We start from the raw sequence: 12,676 nt of genomic DNA on the forward strand, positions 1-12,676 counted from the left end.
TAGGTACTAGACTTCGAAGGATCATGGAGTAAGTATTTGCCACTTATAGAATTCTCCTTCAACAATAGCTACCAGGCAATGATTGGTATGGAACCATATGAGTTACTTTATGGAAGGAAGTGTCGATCGTCGTTGCATTAGGATGAGGAAGGAGAAAGACAACTTCTTGGACCCGAAGCTGTTAGAGAGGCTTATGATGCAGTGGCGCTGATTAGAAAGTGTATGCTCACTGCTCAGAGTCAACAAAAGAGTTATGTGGATGCCAAGCAGTGAGATGTGGAATTCAAAGTTGGAGATCAAGTCTTTTTAAGGATATCTCCTATGAAGGGAGTGAAGCGGTTTTGGAAGAAAGGAAAACATATTCCATGGTTTATAGGTCCTTTTGAGATATTGGACAATGTGGGAAAAGTAGCATATAGATTAGTCCTACTGCCAGCTCTAGCAGATAGCCACAACGTGTTTCACATCTCGATGATGGGTAGATATGTGTCAGACCCATCTCACGTCTTCAAGTATGATATGTTAGCACTCCAGAAAGACCTTAGTTATGAGGAATGACCGGTTAGCTTCCTAGAGAAAGGGATGAAGGAATTACGGTCTAAGAGTATTCCAATAGTCAAGGTCCTATGGATAATAATTCAGAACGAGAGGCAACGTGGGAGTTGGAGGAAGACATTCGAGCACAGTATTCAGAATTGTTTGGTAAGTAAATTTCAGGGATGAAATTCTTTTAAGTAGGGGAGAATTGTAGCATCTCGAAATTTCACTTAGCTAGATAGTAGTAGCTTGTAGTATTTTAGTTTTCGTGGTTATTGGTTCAAGCCAGGATTCAGTTAGAAACTAATAAAAATAGTTATGGATTTTACAAGTTTAACCTATAGTTTAGAAATATTAATTTTAACATAAGGTTTGATTAATATAGCTGGTCCTAGAAATATTATTTATTATAACCTAAGGTCTAGATAGAATAATTAAGAACGTGACACATGTCACATGTATGTGTATTGGGAATGGACTGAATGGATGGACTGCTGGAAGATCGAGGATGAAGTTTATATATTTTTTTGAGTATTTTCAATTTATGTATTTATTTTCCGCATTTAGTCTTTGAACAATTAATTAAAGGCTTATATTTTCTTTATGTAATTATGTATTAAACAATAGGATCCCGTATTTTGGATTTTTAATAAAGTTCTATTATTTCTTGAATGTATTCCAAAATAGTAGTTATGTTTAGTAGTTTTTAATGGTACGAGGTCTAGAATTAGTCGGGGCATTACAGTGCCATACCGATCGTTGCCTGGTTCCTATTATTTTAGGAGAACTTTATAAGTGGAAAATACTTACTCCACAATCCTCTGAAGTCTAGCACACAAGCACACAACATATCTTCTAAAATCTGTATGGTACACTTGAACTGACCATCGATTTGAGGATGAAATGCCATACTGAGACTTAGCTTGGTACCCATGGCTTGCTGCATGCTTCCCCACAATCTCGATGTAAACACTGATCCTTTATCAGATACTATGGTCTTAGGGATTCCATGCAGTCGTACAGTTTCTCGAACCCCTGATAAAGATGGAGGCATCGCTAGTCTGTAAGCTACCTCTCCAACCCGTTCCAGAATCTCGAAGGGGCCAATAAACCTAGGGCTTAGATTGCCCCGAACACCAAACCATTTCACTCCCCTCAAAGGTGAAACCCTAAGAAACACATGATTACCAACATGAAATTCCACGCCCCTGCGTTTCGGGTCTGAATAACTCTTCTGACGACTCTGGGAGGCGAGCATTCGAGCTCTAATCTTCTCAACTGCCTCATTGGTCCTCTGAACCATCTCAAGTCCTTAATACCTCCTCTCATCTGTCTCATCCCAATGGATAGGTGATCTACACTTCCTCCCATAAAGCATCTCATACGGAGCCACCTCGATCGTCGCTTGATAACTGTTGTTGTACGAGAAATCAATCAAAGGGAGATACTTACTCCACGATCCCCCAAAATTTAGTACACAGGCTCGCAACATGTCCTCCAATACCTGAATCGTCCTCTCAGATTGTCCATTTGTCTGAGGATGATAAACGGTACTAAACCGTAACTGCGTGCCCATAGCCTTCTGCAGATTCTCCAAAAACTTTGAAGTGAAGGTGGGGTCCTTGTCAGATACTATCGACCTCGAAGCCCCATGAAGTCGAACAATCTCCTTCACATATAACTCAGCATACTGCTCCACAATATAAGTCGTCCTAACAGGCAAAAAGTGGGCGGACTTGGTATACCTATCCACAATCACCCACACTGAGCCATGCTGTCCCACGGTCCTCAGCAAACCAACCACGAAGTCCATGGTAATATCTTCCCACTTCCATTCTGGAATCCCCAGAGGCTGTAGCAACCCCGCTGGCCTCTGATGCTTAGCCTTGACCTACTGACAAGTTAAGCACTTGGCGACATAATCCACCACATCCCTCTTCATGCCCGACCACCAATATAAAACTCTCAAATCTTGGTACATCTTCGTCGTGCCCAGGTGCAAGGAATAGGGAGTGGTATGCAATTCATCTAAAATCTCCCACCGAATATCAGAATCCATCGGAACGCAGATCCAACCCTTACACTTCATTAACCTTATCTCTGAAATAGAAAAGTCCTTAGTCACTCCGACTAAGACATTCTCTCTGTGACCTCTCAACTGGGAATCTCTCCCTTGCGCCTCCTTGATCCTCTCAAGAAGTGTAGACTGAAGAGTAATGTTGGCTAACCAACCAACCACAAACTCTATACCCGCTCTAGTTATCTCCTCGGCTAGCTTATCAGATATCTGTCTCGAACTAAACAACTGTCCTGGGCCTTTCCGACTCAATGCATCAGCCACTACATTAACCTTCCTAGGATGGTATAGGATATCACAATCATAATCCTTAACCAACTCCAGCCACCGTCTCTAGCGCATATTAAGATCCTTCTGAGTAAAGAAATACTTCAAGCTCTTATGGTCAATGTATATCTCGCACTTCTCATCATAAAGATAATGTCTCCAAATCTTAAGTGCGAATACCATCGCTGCCAACTCCAGATCGTGCGTGGGATATGTTTGCTCATACTCCTTTAACTGTCTCAATGCATAGGCTATCACCTTCCCAGCTTGCATTAATACACACCCCAGACCCTGTCTGGAAGCATCACAATAAACCACAAATTTCTCATTATCTATCGGCAAACTTAACACTGGCGCGGTGATCAGTCGCCAGTTCAACTCCTTGAAACTATTCTCACATTTGTCCGTCTAGACATACCTTGTCTTCTTCTTTGTCAGTTCTATCAAAGGCGTAGCTATTCTGGAGAACCCTTCAACGAACCACTGATAATATCCCGTTAAACCTAGAAAACTCCTCACTTCAGGAACATTGCTCGGTCTAGGCCAATCTCTAACTGCCTCAATCTTACTTGGGTCAACCAGAATCCCCTTCTTACTAACGATATGGCCCAGAAATATAACTTGCGGTAACCAGAACTCGTACTTACTGAATTTAGCATATAACTTATGCTCCCTTAACCGTTGTAAAACCAATCGCAGATGCTGCTCGTGCTTTGTCTCTGACTGAGAGTACACCAAGATATCATCGATGAACAAAATCACAAACTTATCCAAATAATCCTTGAAAACCCTATTCATCATATCCATAAAAGCTGCTGGGGCATTGGTTAATCCAAAGGACATAACTAGGAATTCATAGTGTCCATACCTCGTTTGGAAAGCGGTCTTTGGTATGTCCTCCTCTTTAATCCTTAACTGATGGTAACCTAACCGAAGATCTATCTTAGAGAACACTGTCTTTCCCTGCAGCTGATCAAACAAGTCATCAATTCGAGGCAGTGGGTACTTGTTCAGCTCCCTGTAGTCAATACACATCCTAAGAGAACCATCCTTCTTCTTGACAAACAACACTGGAGCACCCCATGGCTAGAAACTCAGTCTGATGAACCCCAAATCCAATAACTCCTACAACTGAATCTTTAACTCCTTCAATTCTACCGGAGCCATTATATAAGGTGTCCTAGATACTGGCTCTGCTCCTTGTACCAACTCTATGACAAAATCAATCTCCCGCTGTGGCAACAACCCTGGCAGATCTGCTGGAAACAAATCTGGAAACTCACACACTAATCTAGTCTCACCCGGTCCAACCGACACCACCCTAGAGGTATCCACAACGCTCGCGAGGAATCCTATACAAACTTCCTGCATCAAGTCTCTAGCCTTCAATGCTGAAATCATAGGTAACCGCAGTCCACTAGCTGTCCCCACAAATACAAAGGGTAACTCCTCTTCTGGTTCAAAAGTCACCATCCTGTGCTTGCAGTCAATTGTCGCCCCATACATTGATAGCCAATCCATCCCTAGAATCGTGTCAAAGTCATCCATCGCAAGCTTAATCAGATTAGCAAACAACTCCCTACCATCTACCTCTACTGGTAAAGCTCTAATCCATCTCCTAGAGACTACCAGTTCCCCAATTAGCAATAAAGTCTGAAAACCCCTAGCATACAAAACACTAGGTCTACACAACTGATCTATCACTCTAGCAGACACAAACGAGTGAGTAGCTCCCGAATAAAACAATACAGTATAAGAAGATCCAGCACTAGAAATCTGACCTGTCACAACCGAGGGGCTAGCCTCCGCCTCAGTCTGAGTCAAAGTAAATACCCTTGTAGGAGTGAGACTGTCACTCTGCTTCAACTCCTCTTTCTTGACTTGAGGGCAGTCCCTCTTCAGATGACTGACACTCCCACAGACAAAGCAGTCCCTATTCCTGCACTCACCCTGGTGTCGACGTCTGCACCGTGGACACACTGGAAAGCTCCTCCAGTTGTCACTTCTGCCCTGACGGCCAGCAAAAGCACCCCGTGCCCTTATATCTGAACTGGGAGGAACAAAGGAATCTTATCATAAACTAATTATTTTCAATCTAACCAAGCGTTACTACTAAAACTAATAAAAACAAGCAAAAATAAAATCACAAAAAGAAAGGATAGAAACAATATGCCAGTTATCCTCCCCCCACACTTAATATAAGTGTTATCCAGATTTCCGGATAGCGTTTAGATGGATATCCTCGGGGAAGCAGAATTATCAAAGTCTTTCATGGAAAGTGACCAGAGCTCGCGGATGGACAGAAAGGCTTCGCCTCTCCCGTTTAGTGTCCGGCTTACTCTTTCAAGCAAACGCGACACGGAAGCTCGTCAACTCTCCCGGACTCCCGAAGGGATATCCTTCGGGGAAGCTCCTTCCAGGAGAAGCTCTTCAGGTTGCCTTCGCGGAAACAGTTCCGTGCCACGCACGGAACAAGACCAAGCGGTCGAGTCATGGAGGAGGAATATTTGGAATGATATCCACCTGACACAGGATCCCGCCTGACACGCCCGACAGGTCAAGGCCGCACACATCCCAGCACACCTAAGGGTACCTTTTCGCCTACTGTTCCGCTGACAACTTGGAAAAGACGGCTGACTTTGTGTATTCCCCATACTTTCACGTAAATATACCCACGTAGAGTCTTGTAGCCATGCTACTACAGTAATTGTATCCCCTATTTGTGGCTGGTGTAATTAAGACTAATGGGACAGAGTAAAACCCTAATAAAAAACCCTAGGTATAAAAACCCCCTCATTTTACGATAGGGGGGACGGCCAACAAATTACATAGCAAGAACTCTGCTAAAATCTCTCTAGCTTCATCTTCTTCAAGAGAACCCGAGAGAAACACTGTAAGTGTGTGAAGTTCTTGTACACCAGCCATCTTACTGTAATTCTCTACAAGTATAATAACATCGACTCGTGGACTAGGGCTCGTTAACGCCTGAACCACGTAAAAAACCTGTTTGTCTAATTACATTCCTGCACTTCTACAGTTCTTATCTTTTTATTATTCTGTTTGTATTCGTTTCCGAAAAACTCGGTAAACAATAAGCATTGTCCTCAAGGCATAAAAAAATAAAAATCAATGCAAAATAAAAAATAAAGTGTAAGAAAAACTCTCGCAAGTGCTTTTTTTTAACATCGTTAGCTCGACTGAATGATGTGGTCATGATTTTTATGGTGGGTCATTTAACATAACCATCTTTCTCCTATAATTATCAATAGAATTCAACACATTGAATTTTATAACTTCACCATCAAGTTCTATTGTATGTACCCATATTTTGACATCCAGCTTTGTACTTGTAATCAGTAGGAATGACCTCCCAATTTGAACCTGCACCAAAACATCTTCAACTACACTTAGGGGATAAGCATTAGTGTGATTGGACACTAGTTTCTTTTAATAACCCTAGATCTAAAGAAGCAAAAATAGAATAAGACATAACATTGATTGGTGCTCCTAAATTTATCATACAATGATGAAACCTTGTTTTATCGATGATGCATGGAATTGTAAACGTCTCAGGATCCTGACACTTGGGTGTCAACTTCCTTTGAAGAACAACGTAGACATTCTCCCCCACACTTATCTTTTTTATCACCCTTAATTTTCCTTTTATTTGTGCACAACTCCTTAAGAAGCTTAACATAATGTTGTACTTGCTTAATGGTCTTAAGGAGTTGAATGTTGATTTTAAGGATCACCTTATTTTCCTCCTCATTCTTAGATTTTGTCAATCTGCTCAGAAGAGGAGAAATAGGGACATACGATCTGACAATTGGTTTGTGTAGAATTATCTGTGATGATGGACCAACTGAAGTGAAAGTTTCGATCTCCAGTGGAGAGGATGCTTCTGGCGTTGAATTTTTGATTTCTTGAGTTGGAATTGGATCAAATGTTGTGTCTGGGTGAGGTAGTGTGTCAAGTTCTGTACCACTTTAGAGATTTAGGGTACCATCATTATCTATTTGATTACTCTCGAGTTTTGTGGGTAATTCTCCAAAATTCTCATCCTCAAGATTACTCAATGATGTAGCAATTTGTACCATAGTACTCTCCAAATTCTTGAGGGATGCTTGAGTACTCTGAAGAACAACTTGGCTCTGTATATTTGAAGCCATCAAGGTTTTTTTTTTTGATGAAAAGGAAAATATATTGAGAACAAACCAAACAAGTACAAACAAACCAAACAGATTACAAACAACAAGCCTTACATCTGAACCACTCTATTAAAAAAAGCTAGATCCTTTGTCCTAATAAGCTTCTTAGAATGATAAAGAAGTCTACCCCTCACCAAATATTTGATCAACTTAATAACAAAGTGCACAGAAAAGGAGCTAAGCTTAAAAATGCAATTATTTCTGTTTCTCCAAATTAAGTAAACTGAAGCTGCTAAAGCAGCAGCCAACACAGAATGCTTCAGGCCCTTCGACTTACCAGCCATCCAAGAATGCCACCCAGCCAACTGAAGCGGCCACAAACCCCAACCCAGCCAGTTCTCCACTTGGGCTTTGACCTGCCGGGAAAAATGACACTCAAAAAACAGATGAGAGTGAGACTCTTGCTCCACTTCACAAACCGGACAAAGCACAGAAGAAAGCTCCAAGTGACAACGACTGAGATTGTCTCGAGTCAACAGATGGCCCAACGTAGCCTCCCATAAAATGAACCTGTGCTTAGGCACTGTCAAGGAGTTCCACACCACATTTGCGTAGAAGACACTATCTTTGTTGATGAACCATCAAGGTTTTTAACATATATGAAATTGATGGTTCTTGATCTTGTGACATTCGTGGAGGAGGTTGTTGAGGAAAGGGCCAATAAGTCTGTTGTGCAATCTATTGAAGTTAGAGATTGCAGGCATTCAATGCATTGATGAGATCTCCAATTGATGGATTTGAATATTATGGCACGAACTCATTATATTTTGATTGAGAGTAGTAATTCGACTCAACATATTGATTTCCATGAAAGAAAGTATTAGAATATTCCTCCCATTGTGAAATGTAATTGTTAGAATAGGGGTCATATCTATTCATTTGTGGAACATAATAGTGTTGATAGTACATTGCCATATTTCAAACCAAGTTCTATGCAAACCTTGAAAACATCAACCACAACTAACAAAACCAAGTTAGTAAAAATAAAAAATAACCAATAACAAATTAAATAAAATAGTCTCAGACAACGACGGCAAAACTTTGATGCGTGTTGTATGCTGTACAAAATTTAATTATTTATTATTTAATAATTCTACCAACTACTTTAGTATAGTGGAAAATAAAGGTCTAACCCACGAGGTCTACGATTCAATTTATTATTCAAAGTGTGTTACACCCAAATTATGAGATTAAATAAATAGCCTCGAAATATAGGCTCGAAAAGAGTAAGCTCAAAAATTAATAAGTGTTAGCAGTACACTTGTATAATTTGACACACGATTCTAGATCAGTTATCAGAGTTCGAGCATGAGTTGCCGGCTTGAAGATACTAATAATCTTTGAAGAATGAGCTCGACTGAATTCATAAATGGGGAGGAGGCAACGACTAGAAGGATGAGCTAAAAGCTTAGATAGTCTCGAAAACGTGTCAACGCGACGTTTGTGCTCAATGACGCGCTTACCACATGAAATAGCTGTTAGGAAATCCCAATTTCTTAGGGATTCGTTGAAGCTGCATATTAAATCGCTATTATCATGGGATATTACTTAATTAGAGCACTTAGTTAATAATATTATTGCGAATATTTTGTAATTGAATGCTTAATTGTAAATTTCCTGAATTGGGGGAAGATATTCTTACAACCAGATCTATAAATAGCCTGGCCTGATTCATTTGCAGGCACACACAAATTGTGCTGAAGAATACTTTGCCAAATTGTTTTTCATTTAAAGTTTTAAGAGAGTAGTGATAATAACAATGACTCGTGGACTAGACAGATTTTAACTGCTGAACCACGTAATAAACCTCTGAATTCTTCTATATTTTATACATTATTGTTTAGTGCTATTCATAATTAAGTTGACAAAAAATGGTGTCAATAGTTTGGTGCTTTCGTTGAGAGCATTAAGCAAATCGTTGTATTGTTTAATCAAAACCTCCTACGCATCATCGATGGCCGCCGTGAATATCCCCAGAACTTTTGGTTGACCATTACCACAAATGCAAGCTCAACCTTTGGTGGACTTGGTCCAAGAAAGGATCAACCAGCTTGAAAGAGCATTCGGGCTCCTTCAAGAAGAAAGAAATAAGGACAAGGCTGACGACTCCGATGAGGTGCTCAAGCCTTTTGCTCCCCACATATCAAACACTCCATTTCCTTATGGATTTAAGATACCTCATGTGGCACCCTTCGACGTGACTTCTGACCTATATAGCCCTCTGAATACGTTTAACTCAATAATGCGAGCCAACAATGTCAGATATGAGCTAATGTGCATGCTCTTACCGACCACACTAATGGGACTAGCAAAAAACTAGTTCGACAAGTTCCGGAAGCACTTGATCTCGTTATGGGAACAACTAACTAAAGAGTTCAAGAAGTAATTCTAAGCCGTAAAGAGTGTCAAACCCAAGGCCTCAACATTGACTAATGTTAAGCAGCATCTAGGAGAGTCATTAAAAAGATACATGGAGAGATACAACAAAGAAGTGGCACGAGCTCGAAATGTCGATGACAGTGGTCATCTCATGGCGATACGAGCTGGAGTATTGCCAGGGAGTCCCCTTTGGGATGACATGCAAAGGAAACCCGTGAGGACAATAACCGAGTTCAACAACTGGGCTCAGAGGTTTGTCAATGTAGAAGAGGCGAGGTCGGCAATAAAACTGACTCCTTAGCCCATAATAACTACAATGAAAAATGTTAACTCAGCCTCGACCTCGGCTACGCTCTCAACGTTGCAACCCTCATGAGATAACCCTTCAAATAGAAAGAAGAATGAAGGGAATAACTCAGAGTAGGACGGGGGTAAGAAGAAAAAAGGAGATAAATACTTCTCCATTTACACAGTTTATATCGAGCTTACAGATACTCGGGAGAGCATTTTTATTGCAAATGAGAACCAGGTCCCTTTCAGACAACTTGATTCAATGTGAAATCAGAAGTCTAAAAAGGTACCAATAAATTTTGCAGATTCCATAGGGACATTGGTCATACCACCGATGAATGTAGGCAACTGAAGGACGAGATTGAAGGTTTGATCTCGAGAGGATACTTTGGGAAGTATGTTAGAAACATGAATCATGCCCAAGCTTCGTTTGGGGAGAGGGCAGCTCCTACATAGCCTGCCAAACAGAATACGGCCCAACGCGCAAGGGAGAATGACTAACCTCCCCCGATCGATGGGGAAGATGTAGTAACCATCACTGGAGGACCGCATCTCGTTGGGTCAGGCAGAAATGCCTAGAAGAGATATGTCAACGAGTTCAAGACGGGGGATAGATCTCCCTACGACCTGAACTCTATGCTCTAAAACAATAGAGGGTTGAAACCCAATCCATTACTTTCACTGAAGAAGACGCCTCGCACGTCAAGTTCCCCCATAATGACCCTTTGGTCATTACCTTTCAGCTTGCCAAAAAAAGGGCGCGCCAAGTCTTGATAGATAACATGAGCTTAGTCAAAATCCTCTATAAGGCCACCTTGGAAAAAATGGGACTCTCCGTTCGAGACCTGAAAGCCTGTGCAATGATGTTGTACGGATTTTTAGGAGAAGGAATAGCAATCACGGGATCTATCGAGCTCCCGTAGACCTTGGGAGACTATCCAGTCTCAGTAACCAAGATAATGGAGTTCATAGTGGTGGACAACCCTTCGGCCTACAATGTACTACTCGGGAGACCAGCCCTAATTAGGCTAGGGGTAGTTTCATCTATGAGGCACTTGGCCATCAAGTTCCTAACACCTAGTGGCATTGGGATACAGAAAGGAGACTAGCTGGTCGCCCGAGAATGCTATAGCATCTCAATGAGGGGGAAGGGCCAAACTAGTGCACAAGCACTTGTGGTCATTCGAGAAATAAGCAGGATAGTCTACGAAGTTGAAGAAGAGATCGACCCCAGGATAGAAGAGGATAGGGCCGATCTCGGACCAATCGAGGAGCTCGATGAAAAGGATACCACAAGGGTGGTAAAGATAGGGACGAACCTTCCAAAGGATGCGAGATAATAATTAATTCACTTCCTGAGGGAAAACCAAGATGTGTTTGCATGGTCGCACTCAGACATGATTGGGATCAGCCCAAACATTATAAGCAAGGCACTCAACATAGACAAAGGCTTCCCACAAAAACAACAAAAAAGAATGCTCCTAGATGATGAGAGGAAGAAAGCCTTGAAAGAGGAGGTCGAAAGGCTGAAGGCAAATCGATTTATCCGAGATGCTTTCTATCCCAATTAGATAGCCAATCCCGTGTTAGTTCCAAAGGCCAATGTCAAGTGGTGAACTTTCATTGATTATCGGATCTTAACAAGGAATGTCCAAAAGATTGCTTTCCCCTACCTCGAATTGATCAGCTCGTAGATGCTACTGCGGGTCACGGCATCATGTCGTTCATGGATGTGTATTCTGGATATAACTAGATAGCCATGCATGCACCCGATCAAGAACATATGAGCTTTACGATCGATAAAGGTTTGTACTATTACAATGTGATGCCTTTCGGGCTCAATAACGCCGGGGCCACATATCAAAGATTGGTGAATAGGATATTTGTTGAGCAAATAGGGAACAACATGGAGGTTTATGTGGATGACATGCTGGTCAAGTCAAAGTATAATTGTAACCATGTTGATGATCTCACAGAATGCTTCGCTATACTCCAAAAGTCAACTTGAGACTCAAACCACAAAAAATGCTCATTCGAAGTATTCCCAAGAAAGTTTCTCAGATTCATAGTAAATGCTCAGCTCATAGAGGAAAGCCCAGATAAGATGAAGGCATTAATCGATATGCCATCACCTAAAAAACATAAAGATGTCTAGAGTTTAATTGGATGAATGGCGGCCTTAGGTAGGTTCATATCAAAATCTACAGATAGATGCCTTCCGTTCTTTAATCTTTTGAGAGGGGGCAAGAAATTTGAATGGTTACGCGAATGTGAGCTCGCTTTTCAACCCATTAAAAAGCACCTCACCGAACCACCAATCTTATCCAAACCAATCACAAGGGAAGTATTGTACTTATATCTCGCCACAACCGAGCATGCAATCAGCGCAGTACTTGTTCGGGAGGATAAGAAAGTACAAAAACCTGTTTACTATGTTAGTAAAAGGTTACTGGGGGCAGAATCGAGATATCCATTAATAGAAAAGTTAGCCTTATGCTTGATACATGCATCTCGAAAGATCTGACCTTACTTCTAGGCACATCTTGTACACATATTGACTAATCAACCATAAAGACAGGTGTTGTCGAAATCTGAGGCATCCGAAAGACTGTTAAAATTGGCGGTCGAACTCGGACGATTCGAGATCACATATCACCTGAGAACGACGATCAAAGGACAAGCCTTAGAAAATTTTATAGTTGAATGTACAAGAATCACCAACGAGGAAGTCATAACCCCAGCCTGCGAGTTGTGGAGACTTTACACCGATGGGTCTTTAAATGAAAATGGATCGGGGGCAGAAATGATTTTCATCACTCCGACTAGAAATCATTTTCACTCAACCTTACAGTTTGGATTCGAGGTGTCAAATAACGTGGTCGAATACGAAGCACTACTAGCAGGACTTTAGATAGCT

This window comes from Humulus lupulus, chromosome 3, assembly GCF_963169125.1.
Source record: "Humulus lupulus chromosome 3, drHumLupu1.1, whole genome shotgun sequence".
NCBI lineage: Eukaryota > Viridiplantae > Streptophyta > Magnoliopsida > Rosales > Cannabaceae > Humulus > Humulus lupulus.